This window comes from Leptodactylus fuscus, chromosome 5 (assembly GCF_031893055.1).
Source record: "Leptodactylus fuscus isolate aLepFus1 chromosome 5, aLepFus1.hap2, whole genome shotgun sequence".
Classification (NCBI taxonomy): Eukaryota; Metazoa; Chordata; class Amphibia; order Anura; family Leptodactylidae; genus Leptodactylus; species Leptodactylus fuscus.
The window spans coordinates 118444126-118469834 of NC_134269.1; positions in this window are offsets into that span (position 1 = coordinate 118444126).

A 25709-nucleotide genomic window follows, 5' to 3' on the forward strand; every position below is an offset into this window, starting at 1 on the left:
GCTCTATCGGGTGTGTAATTGTGATTTTTGTGAGATAAACTTTTTCCCATAGGGATGCATTGGCCAGCGCTGATTGGCCGAATTCCGTACTCTGGCCAATCAGCGCTGGCCAATGCATTCTATTAGCTTGATGAAGCAGAGTGTGCACAAGGGTTCAAGCGCACCCTCGGCTCTGATGTAGCAGAGCCGAGGCTGCACAAGGGTTCAAGCGCACCCTCGGCTCTGATGTAGGAGAGCCGAGGGTGCACTTGAACCCTTGTGCACCCTCAGCTCTGCTACATCAGAGCCGAGGGTGCGCTTGAACCCTTGTGCACACTCTGCTTCATCAAGCTAATAGAATGCATTGGCCAGCGCTGATTGGCCAATGTATTCTATTAGCCTGATGAAGTAGAGCTGAATGTGTGTGCTAAGCACACTCATTCAGCACTGCTTCATCACGCCAATACAATGCATTAGCCAGTGCTGATTGGCCAGAGTACGGAATTCGGCCAATCATCGCTGGCCAATGCATTCTATTAGCCCGATGAAGTAGAGCTGAATGTGTGTGCTAAGCACACACATTCAGCACTGCTTCATCACGCCAATACAATGCATTAGCCAGTGCTGATTGGCCAGAGTACGGAACTCGACCAATCAGCGCTGGCTCTGCTGGAGGAGGCGGAGTCTAAGATCGCTCCACACCAGTTTCCATTCAGGTCCGACCTTAGACTCCGCCTCCTCCGGCAGAGCCAGCGCTGATTGGCCGAAGGCTGGCCAATGCATTCCTATGCGAATGCAGAGACTTAGCAGTGCTGAGTCAGTTTTGCTCAACTACACATCTGATGCACACTCGGCACTGCTACATCAGATGTAGCAATCTGATGTAGCAGAGCCGAGGGTGCACTAGAACCCCTGTGCAAACTCAGTTCACGCTAATAGAATGCATTGGCCAGCGCTGATTGGCCAATGCATTCTATTAGCCCGATGAAGTAGAGCTGAATGTGTGTGCTAAGCACACACATTCAGCACTGCTTCATCACGCCAATACAATGCATTAGCCAGTGCTGATTGGCCAGAGTACGGAATTCGGCCAATCAGCGCTGGCTCTGCTGGAGGAGGCGGAGTCTAAGGTCGGACCTGAATGGAGACTGGTGTGGAGCGATCTTAGACTCCGCCTCCTCCAGCAGAGCCAGCGCTGATTGGCCGAATTCCGTACTCTGGCCAATCAGCACTGGCTAATGCATTGTATTGGCGTGATGAAGCAGTGCTGAATGTGTGTGCTTAGCACACACATTCAGCTCTACTTCATCGGGCTAATAGAATGCATTGGCCAGCGCTGATTGGCCGAATTCCGTACTCTGGCCAATCAGCACTGGCTAATGCATTGTATTGGCGTGATGAAGCAGTGCTGAATGTGTGTGCTTAGCACACACATTCAGCTCTACTTCATCGGGCTAATAGAATGCATTGGCCAGCGCTGATTGGCCAGAGTACGGAATTCGGCCAATCAGCGCTGGCTCTGCTGGAGGAGGCGGAGTCTAAGGTCGGACCTGAATGGAGACTGGTGTGGAGCGATCTTAGACTCCGCCTCCTCCAGCAGAGCCAGCGCTGATTGGTCGAGTTCCGTACTCTGGCCAATCAGCACTGGCCAATGCATTTCTATGGGGAAAAGTTAGCTTGCGAAAATCGCAAACTGACAGGGATTTCCATGAAATAAAGTGACTTTTATGCCCCCAGACATGCTTCCCCTGCTGTCCCAGTGTCATTCCAGGGTGTTGGTATCATTTCCTGGGGTGTCATAGTGGACTTGGTGACCCTCCAGACACGAATTTGGGTTTCCCCCTTAACGAGTTTATGTTCCCCATAGACTATAATGGGGTTCGAAACCCATTCGAACACTCGAACAGTGAGCGGCTGTTCGAATCGAATTTCGAACCTCGAACATTTTAGTGTTCGCTCATCTCTATTAATTATCACCTCCAAGTACTCACATATCAGTAACTCTTACACAAGGGTTAATGTGAGGGACATGATGGAGTTAATTGCTATTAATAAGAGGCGCATGGAGTTACTAAACTGTCATGCACAGGGACAGACTTTATGTTGCTTGCTCAAGAGTATCCTGTGCCCAAAACTTACATGTACTGGTGGAAAATAACAAATCATACAATGTCGTATATCCAAGTATATTCACTTGAAATACCTCTGTCCCAAAGACACTATGTACAGTTTCTCACAACACCGTATAGCAGCTGAAATAAAAATTAACTTCAACACAAACGTCTCATGTATTCTTAGAATTACAGCAAAAACAAGATACAAAGTTACATTTCATATCCCATACCTTATACACAGTACGAAAACCTTACCCGCGCCTGCTTACCCACTTCCATAATCACCGCAGATACCAGCATGTCGCAGGTACCAGCTAGTACTACATAATATGTATTGAATATGTAAAATCAATAAAAACGTTAAGTCGCGGGTACCAGCTAGTATAGGTATAATGCTGAATTCACACACAGTTTTTTGGTCTGGATTTTGATGCGGAATCCGCCTCAGAATCCAGCTCCAAAAAACGCCTCCTCTTGACTTCAATGGGAGCTGTTCACTTCTTTTTTCCGCTAGCGTTTTTTTCCCACTCGCCAAAAAAAGAAGTGAGCTGCCCTTTCTGGGCCTAATCTGGAGCGGAATGCCAAAGTCGCGGCTAGCCCAGGAGGCGTTTTTTTGAGCCAGATTCTGAGGCGGATGCTGCGTCAATATTCGGACCAAAAAACTCTGTGTGAACTCAGCATAAAAGGGTCTGAAAGTCCCCAGAGGAAAATTATGTGGAAAAAACGCGATGTGTTTCCACTGTGTTTTTTTTCTGTAACATTTTTTTTTGCTTCGTTTCACTACATGGGGCCTTAACCTAAGGCATCTTAAGAACACAGTCATCTTGACATAAGTATCTGGAACTTATAAAATTATATTGTAATGTGTAGCTGTTATGTTCAATAGCCTGTTGATTTAATAATCAGATTCATATCGCCCATAAATCAGATTTGTAAATGAAAAATTTAAATTTATGCTACATTATTTCTATATGTGATGTATGAAGGACATTACAGCAGCTCTAATACTGCTACTAATACTACTATTATCCTACTAACATTATAAATGTGAAAGTTTGTAGATTTGGATGTTTGTTACTCAATCACAAAAAATGGCTGAACAGATTTGGATGAAATTTGGCACATAGATAGTTTGTAACCTCGATTAATATATAGGCTACTTTTAGGCTATTTTATCGAAACACCGGAGCAGGCGGATCATCAATGCCAACAACACACTTATTATATGGCATCCCAGCGTGCTCCTGAGATGCCGGAACAATTACAGGCATGGTGCGAGGAACAAGTTCAGCAACAGTCTAGCTTGAGAGCTGCCAAAACGCCAGAGTAGACAGATCATCGACGCCAACAATACACTTATTAATGGCATCCCAGCAAGCTGCTGAGATGCCAGAAAAATCACAGGAACGGTGTGAGGAACGAATTCAGCGGCATGCCATCTTGACAGCTGCCGAAATGCCGGAGCAAGCAAATCATTGACGCCAACAACTCGCTCATTATATGGGGTCCCAGACAGCTCCTGAAATGTCGGAACAATCACAGGCACGGTGCGAGGAACAAGTTCAGCAGCAGGACAGCTTGAGAAATGCCGAAACGCAAGGAGGCAAACCATTGACAGCAGCAATTTGTTTTGTTGAATATTGGCGGATCATCGATGCCAACAACACGCAGATGAAGTCTCGGGCAGAGGCTAGTATATAATATTGTTTATATAGTGCCAAGATATTCTGCAGTATTTTACAAATCATAGGGTTCATATACAGACAAAATGACAGAAAATACAGAGTAATACATTATTCATCCATTCTCAGAATTCTTGAGGTAGAGGGGGTAACACAAAAGGTGAAAGTGTTTATAGAATAGTCCTTCCATTTTTATGAGAAAGGGTAACCCAAACAGGAAAAGCTATATGAGCAGCCCTCAGCTGATATTGTTTGGATGTATATCCATAGTGGTTGGAAATGCAATGTTACACATAATTTCCTGTGGGATGATATAGATGGGAAGCATCATGTACTACTACTAATATTCCTACTCAAAGGGGTCTCAATTTCCCTGTTTGACTGGAGCAATGGCCAAGAATGGACAGCACCACGTCATTCACTGTCTATGGGTCGAGCCAAGTGCTGTGCTTACCAATCTCCATCACTCCCATTGACAATGAATGGGATGGTCGTGCACATACCTGAACACCACTCTATTCAAATGGATGGTTTGGCTCCCCTTTCTTGTGATCAGCATTGCCACTTTCCATGCTTTATGTTTTGTATCCTTGGCACTTTCAGAATCTCTATCTGGCAGTAAAGAAAAACATTTTTGTTCATATTCAGAGGCTTAATATATATAAAAGGAATTGTTTCAAGTACATATGGTTGTAAGAATATGTAGCATGCAAACGGCCATTACTAGCATACAACTACAGATTAATACAGTGTGTCTTTGATTTCACTAACACATTATCACTAATAAGCTGGAAGATTGTTTTCTACCTCCGATCTAATAACCAGGCAATATTTTGTCTTAGATAAGTGGTGTATTTCTTTTTATTGACACTGTTATTATTGCCCATTTATAAAGACACTTGTATCCATATCAAGGGGAAAAATTAAGCTCACTATAATTTATGACGTCTTTAATCTGTTGCCTCATAGTCATATTAATCTGAAAACAAACAAATCATGAGTAAAATCAATACCAGGACATGATTAACCCATTCCCATCAGGAAATGCTGTCTAGGATCCAAAATACTATTTCAATCCGCAAATGTCAGTTCCATCCCCTTCCGGGCACAAAATGAATATTCAATAGGTAACAGCCAATTTGCTAAAATATAAAAAAAAATAGTGTGCCCCTAATGTGTCATGGTGGTACTTGTTCCACTCCTTGATGCAAAGCAATGATATAAATCGAGAAATCAGACTGAATTATTGCATATTATAAAGCTGGATTTATACATGCAAGTTTTGTTGATGCAGTTTTTAAAGTTAAGACCAGGAATGGATTGACATTAACCAGTAAAATATTGTACTTTCTAGGTTCTCACTGTATATGATCTGCACCTGGTTTTGGCCTAAAAAACTACATCAAACAACCTGAACATGAAAATTCTGATCCTGATAATTGAAATCTACCATCTTCGCCTTATTCTCTTCACTACAGCTATTTCCAATAGCTGTTGTTTCTTCTGGGTTTTCCAAATGTGACAATAGTCAATGTAATAGTAACCACTGGTGAAAGGAGAAATCAGCCTGCTAGTCATGTACAGTACCGTAAGCCAGCAGGTTGTGAGCAGGGGAGCCATAAGATTTACTGGTATATAAGGCACTCCTATACAAGGGTATGTTCATTTCATTACAAGTATGACTGGTCGCAGTACAGGTATGTTCTATGAGAATATGGAGGACCTCCTATTTAATTTTGCTCTTAGGAACAGATTTCTCATTTTATATGGTTGTATGGTGCAACAGTATTGTAAAACACATTGTTGTTCTTCAGTTTAATTGAGGGCACAAGTGACATCTGTCAACCTTTTGGGACATTTTTATTTGACTGTTTTCAAACTTTATAACCTTACCTTGACAAAACCAGTGCACCTATTTACTATTACACAACTACAAGTGTTCCTAGTAATAGCTCTCGTTGTCATTTCTTAGGCTCTGTTCACATCTTGTTTTTCCATCTTCTTAGAGTCTACGCTGGGATACTTCCAAAATTGTGTACTTGCTGAACATGCCCATTGGTCTCCGTTTGGGAAACAGGGACTCAGTCCTCATGCACACAAACATTGAAGACACATTGCGTCTGGAGCAAAAAAGAGTGTGAATGGGGATCAGACAGGAAAGTAACGACCTCATACTGCTGTAATGAGGGGCCCATACAGTGACCTCTTCGCTTGTCCCCCCATACAGGAACCAGTGATGGGGCTAATATCCTGTGGAAGACATTAAAGTATGTTTGGCATTTGGAGGAGTATTAAAGGGGTTGTCTGGGCTTAATTATTTTATGGTCTATCCTCAGGATAGGCCATAAATACCTGATCGGTAGGGGGCCTGAAACATGGAGCAAAGCAGTGAGTAATGAATCCAGCTCACTGCTTGCTTCTGGACCAATACTGTGTTTGAGGATCCCAGAGAAAAGGGTGACCTTTTGGAGTCCTGGATGAGTGGGCAAATCTCACAGGCCTGGCAGGAGGCATCTGTTGAGCTCTTGGTCATTTTATAAGCAATGTGGGCAAGCAGGACCCATCACTTAATGAACATCACACCACCTTCTTCCACAGACTTCTTTGCCTTATAATGGGGTCTTCCAAATTCATATCATTGTCCATAAATTTGATGAAAAAAATAGTGCTGCATGCTGTGCTATACTTAGCATCAAATATGACAACTGCTGACGGAGACCTTATATTGTTAAAAGCAGATCGCTACTTTGGAATTATTTCATTGGAACTTTGTTTTCAGTAGTCCGTAGATTGGGATGTCGGTTGCTAATAAATGGAGTTTTCAAAACTGTACACACGCATTATAGAAAAATTCTGCATGGATTTAGGGCTTGCTACAGATGCTATAATTCACAGCATGCTCTCATATCTACTGCAGACAGCTGGTGAATTTATACTTGCCACGGAAATTTTGCAAGTTTGTAACACAGTGCTGAATAGCATAGTGATTCTTGGTATTATAAAATTAAACACACATAGTAATATGTTAGTTCACAAACCTTAAGGCTAGGGCCTCACGGGATGTAACCGCCTTGGCACAGCGTTTAACAGTCACGGCAAAGTGGATGAGAGTCCCATGCCCAATTTGTGGTAAAAACCGTGGCATGGACACCTCTGCAAACTTCCTGTCTAAAGCACTGTGGGAAGAACTGCAATGCATTGCCACTGCGTTTTTTCCACCATGCTTTTTTGCTGTGGGACGTCCCGTGGGGCCTTAGCCTAAAGGTAATTTTTAAATTTTGGGGGCAGAGTTTGAGGCACTTCAAAAATAGGTTAGTGGTTTTAGGAAGCAGGACCATGTGTGCTAGTCAAAAAAACATCAAGCTTTGAAAAATAACTCTTCCAAAACCTTCTTCAAAAACCTGAAATATTTTTTTTTACTTTGTGTGAACATACTCTAGAATGTGTTTTTTATATTACGGAATAAATATAATTACTTTGGAATGTGTTTTTTAATGAATGAACTGATTTATTGTCCATGATAAATCTCAAATCTAAATTACATATTTTTGAGTAAATTAGTCTCAAGTCATAAATTATTCCACAACCTCCAACACTTTAGTGTTAATCATGACACCAAAAATTACTGTATTTTATGATCATTTTTCTGAGAGTACATTGGTTTATATTACAGTATGTTACCTTCTCCATTTCTAAGAAGCTACAGGGGAATAATGTTAATTCATAAACCTTAAGGCTGAAACTCCATGTTGCGAAAATGCAGTATTTTACAGTTTTTGACATTGTGGCTAATCCCATTCACACATTGTAGAAAAAAAATCTACAGTGTAAAAAAAGCACAGAATGTAAATTATATCTGTGAAGACATTGGTGATTTCCATATGGGTATAATAAGAACAGAAAGTCCGCAGAGGAAAAATCTGTAAAGACGTAGTGAAAAACGCTGTGGTAAATAACGCAATGCATTTCCGTCACATTTTTTTCCCATAGTGGTTCTTTGCTGCATTTCATTACTTGGGGGTATAAGATAAATGGAATTTATGTGTTAAAGGGGTTATCAACATTTTCAAAATCGATGACCTTTAACTACAATAGGCCATCAATTTTCGATCAAATTGTCAGGACCTCCACAGATCAGCTGTTTCTTCATGTAAACACTGCCAGGAACTGTACATTCAGGGATCTAACAGGGGTCCCCACAGTCAGACCTCCACTGGTCTGGCCTATCTTAAAAATGATAATGTTTCAAAAAACTGGATAAATGTTTTATTGGTGACTGATTTATTTTCCATATGTCATTAAACTCAAACCTAAATGACATGCTATATGAGTAATTTAATCATAAGTCATAAATTATTTTGCCCCCTTCAACACTATATTAGCAACCATGAAACCAAAAATCATTGTATTTTATGATCATTTATTTCCGTTGACAGGAAGATACATACAATTACCTTTAATCAGATGTTCTGTTATTTGTGATATCTCTTTGATGTCTTCTTGCTAAGACTTGCTATATGCACATTCTACATTTTTCTTATTCCAAAAAATGGGTTTAAAAAACTCTGTCTCTTTTGTTAATGATTATGATAATCATTAAGGGGTAAAAGAACCTCCAAGAAAAGGAAGGTCTTTCCTGTCTCTGTTCATCTAAGCAAAATTGTCAAGTTAGGTGATGATGTGAGGATGTCGGTGTCAGTAATGACATCCACTCCATAATTATTGTTTTAAAGGTGATCACAACCAAAGTATTCTATTCATATCAATAGACGTCAGTACTTCTTTTTACTTCTCAGATCTGGCTACAATCTGATCCTCAATGGGTCTCAAGTGTGTAAGGAAATCAGGAGGATTAAAGCAGACAAGGCCAGAGGACCCGATGAAATAAGTGCAAGAGTTCTTAAAATGTGCGGAGACCAGCTGTGTGGTGTTATTACACACACATGTACAATATGAGCCTGAAGCTGGGAATGGTACCACAACTGTGGAAAACATCTTGAGTGGTACTAGTTCCAAAGGCACCTCATCCGACGGACCTTAATGGCTACAGACCTGTAGCATTGACATCACACCTGATGAAGGTCCTAGAGAGAATGGTCCTGGCACATCTCTGGCCTCTGGTGAGCCCTGCCATGGTCCCCCTCCAGTTTGCCTATTTGCCAGGTATTGGATTGGATGATGGCATCATCCACCTTCTTCACAGAGCTCTTTCTCACCTGGAGAAACCAGGGAACCCTGTGAGACTAATGTTCTTTGATTTCTTCAGTGCTTTCAACACCCTCCAGCCAGGGCTAATGAGGGATAAGTTGGACCTTGTTGGAGTGGACCAAGTGAAGAGAGAGAGCGCTAAATGATCCTGAAGTCTTCTTTTTTTTTTCTTTAGCTTCTATGACTCCTAGTATTTTTCTGCTATCTGCTATTCTGAGCTTATGTGTGTCTCCTTCTGTAATACATTACTGTTATTATCCTGTATCTGTATTATCATGCTGTTGTGACACACTGAAATTTCCCTATGGTGGGACTATTAAAAGATTATCTTATCTTAACCCCTTCCTGACATTAATCTCTGATCATGGGCATTTTATGCCAAACCCCCCTACCTTCCCCAAAGTCAAAAAAATTGCCCTTGGGCCAGTCCCCACTGGCCTCACACCTTTTTTTTAATTGCAGGACGGCTCATGCATGGCAAGATCACAGGAGCTATCCTATTCCTACGACAACCTTTTGAAGACTCCCAGGCCTGCCATAGGAATTCAGGTTGGTTTATGACAAGCCTCAATAGTAACATAGCAAAAGTCCCATAGACTGCAATGCAATTGCAGGTTCAAGTTCTTTTAGTGGTGCTAATAAAATAGTAAACAAAAAAACCCCATGGCCATGTTTATTGGTGTTTCAGACTTCATACCCCTTCCACTTTACCTCCAAGCTGTTGTTTTCATCTGTGTAGCTACCAGGGTAGCAGATATAGTAGTTACTATGGTGCCCAACAACTAAGGGGGAGCATTTCCACCGAGATCTAGGATCTAATTACTGATAACAATGGATGATGGAGGAAAACTTAATGTGCCTCCATTACTTTGCTGTGACTTATAATTACTGCATATAACATTATTAAAAGTATTATTATCATGATATTCTTCATATGCTCTGATCTCACAGTGTACCCAGTGTTTTCTCTCCCTGTATTATGCTGTCATCATTGTATTGTGACTTCACTATGTATATTATCTCTGTATTGTGACATTACTGTGTCCATAATTCCTTTACTGCAATGTCACTGTATGCACTAGAATATTGTATTTCCCAACAAATATAATCCCATTGTAATAACCACCATGGCATAAACCAAAAAAAGGGAAGGGGAAAGAGGAAAAGGGTGGATCTGAAATTAAAACATAACCTTTATTGGGATATGCGGTCCATATCTTTTCTCTTTGCATATAAAACTTAACTTTTAGTGTGTAAGAAATTAAAACTTAACTTTTATTGTGTAATTAAAATGGGTCAAATATAATAAAACTAAAAATCAGGAAAAGAAAAGCATGTGGACTGGCTAGTCGCCAAAATGAGCCACACCTATTCAGGAAGAGCTAACCTGAATGTGAAATGTAGTGCTCAGCTGGAAGAATATGAAGATAAACTCCACGTGGCTGCAGGCTATATTGCAAAAATAATGCTCTGTTGGAGATATCTAAATATAGATCCCAGCTAAACACTTTGTTAAATGGTTACCAGTCATATAAGTAATGAGTAGCAAAACATGTGCTGCCCTAAATGGTGGCCATAGATGCCTGCAAGCTGACGTGTATGCTCATAAACCAAAAACTCACCCAGGCACATAATAAACTGTCTCAGCAGTTGTATGCAGCCATTCAGAGCCAGAGATCTCCTGGGAAGGAACTAACGGCTTAATGATATTAAACTGGAACATCCACAGGTTCTCCTCTTGTGTCTACATCCCCTCCCTTGATATTAGTACTCAAATACAGATGCCCCAGTCTGAAAAATCTTTATAGTTCAAATTACGCCTTTCTTTAAAATGTCTGACTACAGGGGAGGGTTCATAAGGCTTTAATGACCTCTTGGCTTCAGCTTGTAGTTGTCCATAGTTTTTGATGCTAGATATATATTCATGGATCCAGTGGTGTAACTAAACTCTTCAGGCCTCTGATACAAACCTTTGTCCAAGGCCCCCTAAACCCTCACTGGAACGAATTCTTGATAGTGGCGGTTACGGGTGCTGAACCGATATCTCAGAGACACCGACTGTGCATGTGATATCTTCACAAATTATATAATGATGTCCATAGATATCCACGTATTCCCTCTTTTTTATACAATATTAAAGTTTTCTGATTTTTATTTGATTTCAAATTTGAAAACCATGTATCATTTTCCTTCCACTTCACAGTTATCTGCTACTTTGTGTTCATCCATCACTTAAAATATCAATAAAATACATTTAAGTTTGTGGTTGTAAGGTGACAAAAGGTGAAAAAGTTCAAGGGGTATGAATAATTTTGCAAGCCACTGAATGCTTTGCATAATGTTCCATTTGGAATGAAGTTTCCCTGTCGTCCGTACCAGCGGCACACTCTTGGTGGGGGGAATGTATATTTCTGCCCCTGTGTGCTGGTAGGACAGGCGGATATTTAATTAGCCAATCAAATGTGTGGCAGGCCCTATAAGAGGGCACAAGAACCTCCCCTCTGCGTGTTTTTTTCTGTCCTGTGTGGACAGAGGACAGGTGGGAGGACTTGTGTCCTCTTAGAGAAGCTCAGCAGGATTACTCACCTCCTGAGCGGTTGTTTTCTTCTTGTCACCTTCTGTTCCCTGCGGGGAGAAGGTGCTTGTTAGCCATGCGTGGCTACCCCCCTCTATCCCCCCTCCCCCCCTCTCCTCCGCTTCCCCTGCTCCTTGTGACTTACCTGACATTTTGGTGAGAGTCCGGGGACTCCGCATGCCGCCTCTGGTGGCCGCGCGGACTGCCGGCAGGTGGAACCACACTGTTTGTGTATCCTGTTCCCCGCCGGCCGCTGTAAGCGCGCACTTCCAGTTTCGCTGGAAGTATCATGGCGCCATGGCAACGGCCTGGCGCCAGCGGCTGCTCACTCAGGGGAGAATCAGGCCTTATTAAAGGCCGGAAAAGATGGGGAGATGTGGGGGTAAGTGCCCGGGTTAAGGGCCTCTTGGGGGGGGGGGGGGGAAATGTATACCTTTGCAGACCCCTGATTACAGGGGTAGTTGTCTGGGCAGGTTGCCTCACCTGCTTTGATTGTGGCTCCGCCCACTTCCAGCCGGCCAGAATTAAAAGGCTGGCTGGCTGGCCTGGTGTCAGAGACCTTCCTGCAGTATCTGCTGAAGGCATGCGATTGTGGTGTTCATTGATCTTGAACTCTTTGCCAGTTTGCAAACTTTATTGGTATCCGTCACCTCGCTGTCCGGTCTACAGGACCTGGTAAGATCTACCCTTTTTTATTTATTTATTTATTTTTTTAAATGTAGATTGTGAGCCCCACATAGAGGTCACAATGTACATTTTTCCCTATCAGTATGTCTTTGGAATATGGGATGGAAATCCATGCAAACACAGGGAGAACATACAAACTCCTTGCAGATGGTTTTTTCGCCCTTGGTGGGATTTGAACACCAGGACTCCAGCGCTGCAAGGCTGCAGTGCTAACCACTGAGCCACCGTGTGGCCCCTACCCTTTTTTAAAGCTGGTATGATGTCATGGTGACAGTGTTGCATGGTCTATTATCTCTCTCTGTAGGATATGTCATCCTCTACTAGCCTGACGAAGTGCACTAAGCACGAAACGATCGTTGCTGTTTGTTTCTTTGCATCATTCCGTCTTCTGTACCCCGATGGTCAAGGTTTGACCCTTTTTTTTAAAGAGGATGAAATAAAAACGAATGTTTTATGTATCCCGTGGCGGGTGAGTGCCCTGTTTTCTACATTTCACATATGTCACTGCCTGTCTAGGTTTTTTCACAGTGAGCACCACCCTGGGATTTTATTTATTCCATGGTTTTTTGGCTGTTACAGCTGGAAGATTTGCCAATACTGACACAAGATTGTGAATATGAGCGCTGTTGCAGTAGTGCCGCTGACTACTTTGTTCTTTGCAATATATATATCATCCTCTACTACCCCTCCTGGGGATGGTAGGAGGAAAACCTCTTCCAAGAGGAAACATCTTTCCTGCTTTGATTGCGACACACCGCTCCCTGATGGTAGGTAGCGGCTTGAAAGGTTGTTCCCTGCGGGGGTACTACTGGTCCTATAACTTGCCTATTATTTTCAGGCTACGAGTGGGCCGTTGTCGCGGGTACAGAGGTCCTCCACCTGTGGAGCCCTCTCCCAGAGATATGATGGCTGGGTCAAGGAGATGGTGAGTTTGGGCATCGCTTGGGTAAATAGTTTTTCCCTTGCTTGTACTCTCCTTTTTGTTTTGCAGGATGATTCCCTCAAAGGGATCCATTCCACCTTGTCTCAGCTCACCAAGAGACCATGCTCTGAGCACCGTTCCTCGTCTCTCCCCCCCTTGGAACACCTGCGGGTGGCAGAGGATGATTCCTCCAAGGACGACTCAGTCATTTCCAGCAGACCTGCGTTCCATTATGAACAAACGGGCAGGCTGCTGAAGTCCATCCGGTCTACAGTGGGCCGAGATGTTGACAGGGAAGCCTCCACGTCTACCTCTGGGGGACATATTGCCTTCCATGCGGACGCCACGCTGACCGACCTTATGGCGCAGCATTGGAAACAGCCAGAAAAAGGACATTCGCTTTCCAGGATTTTCAAGAGCTTATTTCCTGTTGACACTGCCCAGTGGGATTCCTGGGGGGCCTCCCCCTAAGGTGGATTTGGCCATAGCAAAGCTGTCCCGCAGAACCCTGGTGCCCTTGGAAGATGGTTCAAATCGTCAGGACCCTCTGGATCGTAGGGCAGACTCCGTTCTGAAGAAGGTCTACTCAGCTTCCTCCGCGCAAGCCTCGGTGGCCATAGCCTCCTCTATGGTTGGTGACTTTTTGCGCAACCGCTTAGCCGCCTTGGAGCGGGATATAGACTCGGGCGTAGACAGAGATGAGATTCTGGCCTCTATGAAAAGAGTTCATAGGGCTTCAGTGTCAGGATACGGAGTCGCCGTGGTCTCCTTGCTGCACGGCGTCTCCCTGGGAGACGTGTTAGGAGTTCTATTGGGTGTGCTTAGGTCATTAAGGGTTAATCTTTTCCTTGCTTTCAGTCTCCATGTCATTAGCCATCAGGTGTGTTCTCTGCTGCTATTTAAACCCCACCCAGGCATGGATCCTTGCCAGCCATTCACTTTGGGTTTCCTGGTCCCCCTGCTCAGTCTGATTCCCTGTCTGTTTGTATTCCATTTGTCTCTTGGTTTTTAGACCCGGCTTGTATTTTTGACTCTCCCTTGTCTTTTGATTCGGTACCTTTATTATATCTCCTGGCTCGACCTCTTGCTCGTCTGACCTCGCCTTCTCTTCTGTGTCTTGCTGGGACTTGTGGTCTTCCCTGGTTCCATGCTGTTTAGTCTTTTGTTTTGCATTGTATTTACACTGTGCTTTCTGTTTAGGTGTGACCCCGTGACTCCAGTCCCTAGGACTTTCAGGGCCTCCTCTTCCCTAATTCTAGCCGCCGGGATAGAAGCGTTAGGAGTCGTGGTAGGCGCACTTCAATTAGGAAGTGCATTGGTCTGCCTCATCTCAGATACTACAGCATAGTCATAGCCGCAGGGCCTACGACCCCTTTTGTCATTAGTTGCACAGTGTTGCTTTCCCAGCTGTGTTACTTTGCACTGCCTGACCCTGACTCCAATCCTTACATAATGGCTGGCCCTTACCCTAGGCAGGCCGCCCGGCGGTTTAGTGTGGATGCCGAACACTCCGTAACTGACCGACTGGACGAACTGTCAAGGCAGGTGCAGGGCATGGCTGGGTTAATTAACCAAGTCTCGCAGTGTCTGGATGCTTTGCCTGATCCAGCATCAGCCGCTGCAGGTTCTTCTATTCAAACACCAGTTTTTCCCATATTGAATACCCGTCAGGATCCTAAAATGCTCTTGCCTGACCGTTTTGACGGTAAACCAGACAGATTCCGAACATTTCGGGAATCTTGCCATTTATTTTTTCGTTTTAATTTCCTTTCTTCTGAAGCAGAGCAGGTGGCGCTGGTGGTGTCCCTTCTACGAGGGTCACCACAAGACTGGGCCTTGGCTCTACCTGCGGGAGCTCCTGAGTGGAATTCATTAAATAAGTTTTTTCAAACATTAGGTCAGATTTATGATGACCCTAATAGAGTTGCCTTGGCCGAGTCCCATCTGTTGTCTATTCAGCAGGGAGTTAGAACTGCCGAGGACTATTGTACGGAGTTTCGTCAGTGGAGCTCTCAGTCAGGGTGGACAGACAGACCTTTGTTAACCCTTTTCAGACAAGGCTTATCTGATTCTGTAAAAGATGCTCTAGTAAGTCATCCAGTCCCTGAAAATTTAGGAGACTTTATGTCCTTGGCTATTTCTATTGATAGGAGGCTTAGGGAAAGGCGTAGAGAGAAATTAAGCAAACCAGGGTCCTCAGCTAAATCCTGGTCTGTCCTTTCGGAACCTATCCCTCCTTCTGCTGTTCCTACCTCTTGTTATATTCCTGAAGAAGAACCGATGATATTGGGGTCCACAACCGCCTCCAGGAGAAAGTATCGCCTAGAAAACGCTCTGTGTCTGTATTGCGGCAAGCCTGGACATATCCTGTGAAACTGTCCAACCAGACCTAAACCACCGCCGGGAAACGCCAATGCCTGAGTGATTTCCGGGAGGGTCACTCAGGCACACAGGTACCTCCTAATAATATTGAGAAATGTTTACTCCCTGCTATTCTTGTTAATGGTAATAAAACTTTTTCATGTCAGGCAATGGTGGATTCAGGTGCCGCCATGAACTTCATCCATGAAGTGGTGGCGCAAGCTCTAGGAATTGAATTAATTCCCTTGCAATACCCATTTCAGGTATCTGGAGCAGATCTAACCCCTTTGTCTGAAGGGAAAATCTTAGCCCGTACTGCTGAGGTGCAGTTTTTTGTCGGCGGTTTACATGTTGAAAAAGTGTCATTTTTTGTTATGAAAAACTGGCTGCAGATGTTATTCTTGGTTTACCCTGGTTGCGTGTACATAATCCAGTCTTTAATTGGGAAACTTCGGAGTTGGTTAGATGGGGAGATTCCTGTACTTCTCATATTAATACTATTTGTACTATCAAAAATGATATCAAAATTCCGGAATTTATTACCGAGTTCAAAGACGTCTTTGACGAGCTCAGTGCGGAGGCCTTGCCTCCACATCGACCTTATGACTGCGCAATTGATTTGGTTCCTGGAGGTAAACTACCCAAAGGTCGCATTTTTAACCTTTCAGCTCCAGAGCGCGAGTTCATGCGCCAGTACATTAAAGAGAGCCTATCTAAAGGACATATCCGACCTTCAGTTTCTCCTGTGGGGGCGGGGTTTTTCTTCGTTGAAAAAAAAGATGGTGGCCTCCGACCTTGTATTGACTACAGGGAATTGAATAAAATTACGGTCAAAGACCAACATCCTCTGCCACTCATCCCGGATCTTTTTAACCAGGTGGTGGGGGCTCGGTGGTTTTCTAAAATTGACCTCCGTGGAGCTTACAACTTGATTCGGATAAGAGACGGGGATGAGTGGAAAACCACATTTAATACCCCGGAAGGTCATTTTGAATACCTAGTTATGCCTTTTGGTTTGAGCAATGCTCCGGCGGTATTTCAACGTTTTGTGAATGACATTTTTAGGGATCTGTTAGGTAGATATCTAGTAATTTATTTAGATGACATCCTCATATTCTCACCGGACTGGGAGTCACATCAGCAACATGTAAAAGAGGTTCTTCTTAGGCTACGTCAAAACCACCTCTGTGCTAAGCTATCCAAGTGTCAATTTGGAGTCCAGGAGATAGGTTTTTTGGGATACATCCTTACTCCTGGTACCATTGGTATGGATCCCAGAAAGGTATCTGCAGTACTTGAATGGGAGAAACCTACTACCTTAAAAGAAGTTCAGAGGTTTCTAGGTTTCGCCAACTATTACCGAAAATTTATCCGAAATTTTTCTTCCACTGTTAAACCTCTCACCGATTTGACCAAAAAGGGGGCGGATCCTGCCTCCTGGACACCAGAGACGGAGGTAGCGTTCGCCACCTTAAAACAACTCTTCTGCCCCTGTCCTGGTCCATCCTGATCCTGAATTACCCTTTATTGTAGAGGTTGACACTTCAGAAGTAGGTGTAGGAGCCGTCCTGTCTCAGGGCACTGAACCATTTACCAACCTCCAACCTATCGCCTACTTTTCCAGGAGGTTCTCCACTACCGAGGCCAATTATGATGTTGGCAATAGGGAGCTTCTGGCGATTAAGTGGGCCTTTGAAGAGTGGAGACACTTCCTGGAGGGGGCCAGACATAAAATTACTGTACTGACTGACCACAAAAACTTATTATATTTATACAAGGCAAAAAGATTAAATCCCTGTCAAGCCAGGTGGGCTCTATTTTTCACTAGGTTTCACTTTGTAATTACCTACTGTCCCGGCTCAAAGAATACTAAAGCAGATGCCTTGTCTAGAAGTTTTGGTCTTAGTGGTAGTTCTGATGGGGAACCTGAAAATATACTTGCTCCTGGGGTGGTAGTGGCAGTTTTGACCTCGGATCTTGAAACCCGTATTCTCAACACTCAGGATGTTGCCCCTAGTGCGTTACCACCAGGTAAATTGTTTGTTCCTAGCCACCTCCGCTTGGAGCTCTCCTGATCCACTCCTCTGTTCTGGCAGGTCATCCAGGCATTGCTGGTACTGGGAATCTGTTATCACGAACGTATTGGTGGCCATCTTGGCAACGAGATGTTAAAAATTTTGTTCATTCTTGCGAGACCTGTGCCAGATCTAAGGTGCCCCATGAACTTCCAGCGGGTCTTTTACATCCACTCCCGCTACCCAATAGACCCTGGTCACACATCTCCATGGATTTTATTACCGATCTCCCGTCCTCTAAAGGGAAATCAGTAATTTGGGTTGTAGTAGATCGTTTTTCTAAGATGTCCCACTTTGTTGCCTTGAAAAAATTGCCTTCAGCTAAATTGTTGGCCTGGTTGTTTATCCGCCACATTTTACGTCTGCATGGTATTCCTTCAAATGTGGTGTCGGACAGGGGCGTACAGTTTGTGTCCAGGTTTTGGAAAGCCTTTTGTAACAGGTTGGGAGTCTCGCTTTCTTTTTCCTCAGCCTTTCACCCAGAGACTAACGGTCAAACAGAGAGATTGAATCAATCTTTGATACAGTATTTGAGGTGCTTTGTGTCTGATTGCCAAGATAAATGGAGTGAATATTTGCCCATGGCTGAATTTGCACTAAATAATCATGTCAACTCCTCGACTCGGTCGTCTCCTTTCCACATTAACTATGGTTTTCACCCCAGATTCTCCTCAGGAACAGGCAATGAATTCGCCTTTTCCTCAGTAGAGGACGTTGCTAAATCTCTCTGTACTGTATGGGCTGAAAGCCTGGCATCACTGAGAAAAGCCCAGGCTAATCAAGTAAATTTCGCCAACAGAAAGCGCCGCCCTGGACCTGACTTTGTGGTGGGTGACAAGGTCTGGTTATCCACTAAAAATCTCCAACTTCGTGTTCCATCTACTAAATTTGCCCCGCGTTTTATTGGTCCATATCCCATTTCTGAAATAATCAACCCTGTGTCATTCAAATGATCACTTCCTAGGTCCCTCCATATTCACCCAGTTTTTCATAAGTCCCTACTCAAAAAGTATGTTCCGGCAATGGTCACTCGTTCCCCACCCGAACCAGTGATCGTTCAGGGGGAACTAGAGTATGAGGTGGAACGGGTCATTGATTCACGCAGAGTGCGGAATTCCCTTCAGTTCCTCATACATTGGAAGGGGTATGGACCAGAGGAGCGTGTTTGGGTGGCAGCCAGAGACCTTCACGCTCCTAGATTGGTGGAGAAGTTTTACCGTTCTTACCCTACTAAGCCAGGGGGTCCTCTTGAGGGTCCGGAGGCCCCTCCTCAAAGGGGGGTACTGTCAGGATACGGAGTCGCCGCGGTCTCCTTGCTGCGCGGCGTCTCCCTGGGAGACGTGTTAGGAGTTCTATTGGGTGTGCTTAGGTCATTAAGGGTTAATCTTTTCCTTGCTTTCAGTCTCCATGTCATTAGCCATCAGGTGTGTTCTCTGCTGCTATTTAAACCCCACCCAGGCATGGATCCTTGCCAGCCATTCACTTTGGGTTTCCTGGTCCCCCTGCTCAGTCTGATTCCCTGTCTGTTTGTATTCCATTTGTCTTTTGGTTTTTAGACCCGGCTTGTATTTTTGACTCTCCCTTGTCTTTTGATTCGGTACCTTTATTATATCTCCTGGCTCGACCTCTTGCTCGTCTGACCTCGCCTTCTCTTCTGTGTCTTGCTGGGACTTGTGGTCTTCCCTGGTTCCATGCTGTTTAGTCTTTTGTTTTGCATTGTATTTACACTGTGCTTTCTGTTTAGGTGTGACCCCGTGACTCCAGTCCCTAGGACTTTCAGGGCCTCCTCTTCCCTAATCCTAGCCGCCGGGATAGAAGCGTTAGGAGTCGTGGTAGGCGCACTTCAATTAGGAAGTGCATTGGTCTGCCTCATCTCAGATACTACAGCATAGTCATAGCCGCAGGGCCTACGACCCCTTTTGTCATTAGTTGCACAGTGTTGCTTTCCCAGCTGTGTCACTTTGCACTGCCTGACCCTGACTCCAATCCTTACATTCAGATTACTTGGCGGAATCCTCCCGCCATCAATTAAAAATCTCCGTCAAATCTATGATGTTGTCTACTGCGGCCCGTAGTCCCCTTTGGCTAAAGCCTTGGTGGGCAGATTTTGCGTCTAAAGCAGCTCTCTGTGCTCCCCCCTTTGAGCCGGGAAGGGTGTTTGGCCAAAGCTTAGACGCCATTATGGAGGGATTAGCTGAAGGTAGGGGAAGGTCCCTACCTCAAGCATCCAGGGGCAGACGTGCTCCCTCTAGAGGCAGAGGTTCTTCCTCTAATTATAGATGCCCTTCCCAACAACGGCGTTCTAGATATCGCCCTAGGGGAGCTGGTCGTGGCGCTTCCAAGGAGGACACCAAGAGGAAGCCTGAGTTTTGACGTGGGGCAGCTCCCTGTGGCCCCCCTTAATGTGGGATGACGTCTTTCCTCCTTTTCCAGAGCATGGTTCACCCATATCCAAGACCCATGGGTGTTGAAGATCATACAGCACGGGTATCACATCGACTTTCATCTTCCACCTCCAGATCGGTTTGTTTCCACCCGAACTCTTCCACCTTCTCATCAGGCCAGTCTAGAAGCCTCGGTCGCCGAATATGTTACCAAGGGCGCCCTGGAGAAGGTACCAGCCTCAGACCACGGTCTGGGAGTCTACTCCCCCGTCTTTCTGGTCCCCAAGGTCACCGGGGGCTGGAGGATGATAATAGATCTGAGGTACCTCAATCGGTTTATCAGGAAGAGGTCATTTCGAATGGAAACCGTGGATTCCGTGGCTGTGTTTCTTCAGCCAAGAGAGTTGATGGTTACCCTCGATTTGAAGGACGCCTATCTACATGTCCCCATTGCTCATTTCCACAGGAAGTTCCTCAGGATTGCCGTCTCTATGGCCGGCCACAGGGAGCACTATCAATTCACAGCTCTGCCATTCGGCATCACATCCGCCCCACTGGTATTCACCAAGGTGATCGCTCCGGTCGCCGCGGCCCTCAGACTTCAGGGTCTTTTCATCGTCCCTTATCTAGACGACTGGCTACTGACAAATCAGTCTCCTGCTGCCCTCCTCCAGCAGCTCAACCTTGCCATCAACTTCCTACAGGAGTTAGGATGGATTATCAATTGGGAGAAGTCCGAAATCGTTCCATCCACCCGAAGAAAATTCCTTGGCTTTATAGTGGATTCAGAAGCGATGCAGATCTTCCACTCCAGTCCAAGGAAGGAAAGAATCCAAGCCAGTGCACGATTCCTATTGCGCACTCAGCAGGTAACCATCCAGACCGCCATGAGAGTCCTGGGCCTGATGTCATCCTCGGCCAGGGCGGTCCCTTGGGCTTTATGGAATTTGCGTCCCCTGCAGATGGAAGTGTTGAGAACCTGGAACAGGTCTCCACTGGGATTGCACAAGAAGATCTGCCTTTCTCCCGCTACCCGTGTTTCCCTCAGATGGTGGATACACCTGAAAGACGGAAGGTCCATGGTCCTGACAGTGTGGACCCTGTTGACAACAGATGCATCCCAGTGGGGATGGGGAGCCCATTGTCAAGACAAAACTGTACAAGGACGATGGAGATGTCCGGAGCTGGGGTCATCCAATCTCAAGGAACTCAGAGCAGTGTACCTGGCCCTAGTACACTTTGCCCCAGAATTGAAAGGCAAGTCTGTCAAAATCCGGTCAGACAATACGACGGTGGTAGTCTTTATAAACAAACAAGGGGGCACCAGGTCACCAACCTTGCTGAGAGAGACGAATCTCATATTTGCCTGGGCAGAGAAGAATCTGGTCCAGTTATCCGCTGTTCACATAAAGGGCTCCCTGAACATAGTAGCGGATCAGCTGAGTCGGGGTATTACCGTATCAGGAGAATGGTCTCTCAATCCAGATGTATTTCAACAGATCGTCCAGAGATGGGGTCTCCCGGAGGTCGATCTTATGGCTACCCGACTCAACGCCAAGGTGGGGACCTTCTGCTCTCTGTACCAGGAGGACAATCCCTTGGTGGTGGATGCCCTGTCCATCCCATGGAGGTTCAGGCTGTTTTACATATTCCCTCCAATTCCAATCATACCGAAGGTATTGATAAAAATAAGACAGGACCAAGCCTCGGGAATAGCCATAATCCCGTTCTGGCCAAAAAGGGCTTGGTTTGCTCAGCTCATACAAATGAGTCAGGGCATATATTGGAGGCTTCCCCCTCTCCCAGACCTGGTAACCCAAGGAGAGCTGAGATGCCAGGATCTGAGGAGACTCAACCTGACAGCCTGGAGGTTGACCAGTCCCTATTGAGGAATAGAGGACTGTCACAAGCCGTCTTGAAGACCCTATCCAGCGCCAGAGCAGATTCGACTAACAGGAACTACCGTCGAATAGGTAACATCTTTAATGCCTGGTGTCTGCAGCATCAAGTGGACTCCACCGATCTCCCTACGGAGGCGATCCTGGACTTCCTTCAAGATGGACTAGACAGAGGTCTTGCTGCGGCCACACTCAAGGTACACGTAGCGGCCCTGTCTGCCTATCTGGGGAGGCATTTGTCTCAGGATTCCTTAGTGAGCACCTTTATTAAAGGGGCAACTAGGCTGAGACCGGTGGTAAACACCCCTGTCTACCAATGGGACCTTATTCCGGTCCTGAACGCCCTATGTGGCCAGCCATTTGAACCTCTGGAAGAGGTCTCCCTCAAGTCGCTAACCGGCAAAATGGCGCTTCTATTGGCAGTCACAACTGCCAAACGCGTTAGTGAACTACAAGCTTTGTCCGCTGAGGAGCCATATACCACCTTTTTCTCTGACCATGTACAGCTTAGGTTCCTCCCTGGGTTTCGTCCCAAGGTGCCATCTGCTGTAAACAGGAACCAACTGATTTCCCTTCCAGTATTTTTTCCTTTCCCTTCTTCTGCTGAAGAAGAAAGATGGCACAAGCTGGTGTGGTTAGATGCCTGCAGATCTACTTGCAGCACACTCGCCCCTTTAGGCGGACTGAAAACCTGTTGGTCAGCTACACGGGGAAAAACAAGGGCGCCAAAGCCGCCAAAGCTACAATATCCCGGTGGGTTTCCGAGACTATTAGAGTCGCCTATACCGCCCAAGGGCTGTTGGCTCCATCTTTCCTTCATGCCCATTCAACCAGGGCAGTGTCCACTTCACGGGCAGAAAGAAGTGCTTTGTCTGTGGACCAAATATGCGCAGCTGCCTCTTGGGCATCTGAATCCACCTTCATTCGGCATTACCGCCTGAAGGACCAAGTGGCAGATTCCACTGCCTTTGCCCAGACCGTTTTAAGTTCGGTCATGGGTTAGTCCCACCCATCTTGGGGACCTGCTTGCTATATCCCCACATTGTGCCGCTGGTACGGACGACAGGGAACAAGTGATTATTAAGATAATCTTGTTTCCCTTAGTCCTAACAGCGGCACAAGATTTCCCACCCTGGGAATCATATCTTATGTATAAAAATGTATATAAATGTTATGGAGGTACTTTTGTATTTACACGCAGAGGGGAGGTTCTTGTGCCCTCTTATAGGGCCTGCCACGCATTTGATTGGCTAATTAAATATCCGACTGTCCTACCAGCACACAGGGGCAGAAATACCCCACATTGTGCCGCTGTTAGAGCTAAGGGAAACAAGATTATCTTCATAATCACTTGGAAGTGATGCACCGAATGTTGCCCATTTCTATTTTTTTTGTTTTGGTTCAGGGTTGAATTATATGCCTTTTTTTAACCCCTTCCCGACATCCGCTTTAATGAAAAACACATCCATTCCTACATCCACCATCACTGAAATGCTTTGTGCTCTTGACCACACAACCTTATATACTTTTTTTTTTTAAATGTAGATTGTGAGCCCCACATGGAGCTCACAATGTACTTCCCCCCCCCCTCCTCAGTATGTCTTTGGAATATGGGATAGAAATCCATGCAAACACGGGGAGAACATACAGGCTCCTTGCAGATGGTTTTTTGCCCTTGGTGGGATTTGAACACCAGGACTCCAGCACTGCAAGGCTGCAGTGCTAACCACTGAGCCACCGTGTGGCCCCAACCTTATATACTTTTCTGACACCAGCACTGTAATGTTTCCACCTACTACTGACTATTGGCTGAGAGGCTGTCAGGTGGCGCCACAACATCACAGTGACTCACATGACACGTGTTTCTTCTGTATTTTTACTGAGCAGTACACTTGGTAGTTGTCTTTTATTCAGTCTGAACCTCTGCTCGTGACAAATCAGTTCGCCCATATCTAATCACTGGCCTCTTACAGGAATTGTTATCTTCAGTGTTACATTTTCACAACAGATGGTTTTATTTGTATACTATGCTCAAGGAAGTCTGCTTGATATTCAATAATCAATGATTGTAAATTAGTTTCTTAGACGTCATTATCCTATCTATGGTACATAGTTTATGTAACAGTTTCAAAGGAAAGTTACAGCAAGAGCACACTAAGTACTTAGATTGTTTCTCATGTATATAGAGACATTTCGCTTCAAATTGAGCAATCTTTTATAGTTTTTATTTTTACCTTGTCAAATTACAAGAAAACTTTAGTACATGAAATAACCAATAAATCACAAAACAATTGTGTTGATCTTTAATTGTTAGTTGTCCTATTGTCCATTGACCTATTGTCAGTTTCTAGCTGGACACATTCACATAACATTCACAATTACAGTAAGTAGATAATATTCTATAGAAATAGTAATGCTATGTCTATTTGAGCATTGAGTCATGGATTCCATATTTTAACCCCTTGATGACATGTGCATGAGAACAATATGGAGCTGGCTCAGGAGCTGTATTACACAGCAGAAACCTACGACTAAAAGTAGTGGTGGGTGGCCATAACCACCTAGAACTCTATGGGCAATTGTTATTGAAACATGATCATTTTTGTTATTTTGTTTTTTACTCCCTGCCTTCCAAAAGATATAACTTTTCAATTTTCTCTGTTTAAGTGGTCCTATAAGGGCTAGTTTTTCACAAAACAAATTGTACTTCATACTGCCATTCTTTGTTGTTACAGATTTCATAGTGTGATAAAATGAAAAAAAAAATTATAAAAATTCGAAATGTAATAGGAAGGGGTTTAAACAGTTTTTTTTTTCAATTTTAAAAACTTAAACTGCAATCTTTTGATCGCCTGTGCTATAGACTGTCATACTACTGTATTGCAATCTATGGCAGATACTCTATATAACTATTGAAGCCTACTGCAGGCAGGCTTCAATAGATACAATACTATTGCAGTTCTGGGAGACTTCAGAAGTCTCCCGGCTGCCATGGTAATGGGACAGCCAACCTGTTACCTATCATCATCGGGAAAGTGAAAGTAACCACTCAGATGTCGTGGTCACAAGTAAAACACATGTACAGTGAATGAAAAATGGTAAAACTAAAAAGTACAACTGGTCCCGCAAAAAAAACCATCCCATGCATATGATGACTTTTAGAAAAAAGTTGTTTTTCTTTTTGCAAAGCTTTAGATTTTTGTTAAGGGGTTAAAATGTAAATAAAAAAGTTGGCATCCTCGGAATCGTACCAAAACATAGAATACCGATGACATGTCATTTTGGCTGTAGAGTGAACACCATAAAAAAGAAGCCTGTAAGAAAGTCTCACAAATGCACTTTTTTTTCAAATCCCACCCCATTGTGAATTTTTTCCAGCTTTCCAGTACATTGTACTGAATAATAAATGGTACTATTATGAAGAACAAATTGTCCCACAGACATTAAGCCCCCATATGGCTCTGTGAACAAAACAAAAAAAAAAAGCTATGGGGTTTGAAGGTGGAAAGTCAAAAACCAAAATTGAATGTCTCCAGCAGGAAGAGGTTAATACGGTTCTATCTCTACAACTCAGGTATACACACCAACATATCTTTGACATAGTATAACATAGTTTTTCAACACCTGCTACATCCCATTAAAGTATAATAATTAGAGATGAGCGAACACTGTTTGGATCAGCCAATTCGAACAGCACGCACCCATAGAAATGAATGGAATCACCTGTGACGCTTACTTTGCCGGTGTCCGGCTGGCATCACAAGTGTTTCCATTCATTTCTATGGGTGCGTGCTGTTCGGATTGGCTGATCCAAACAGTGTTTG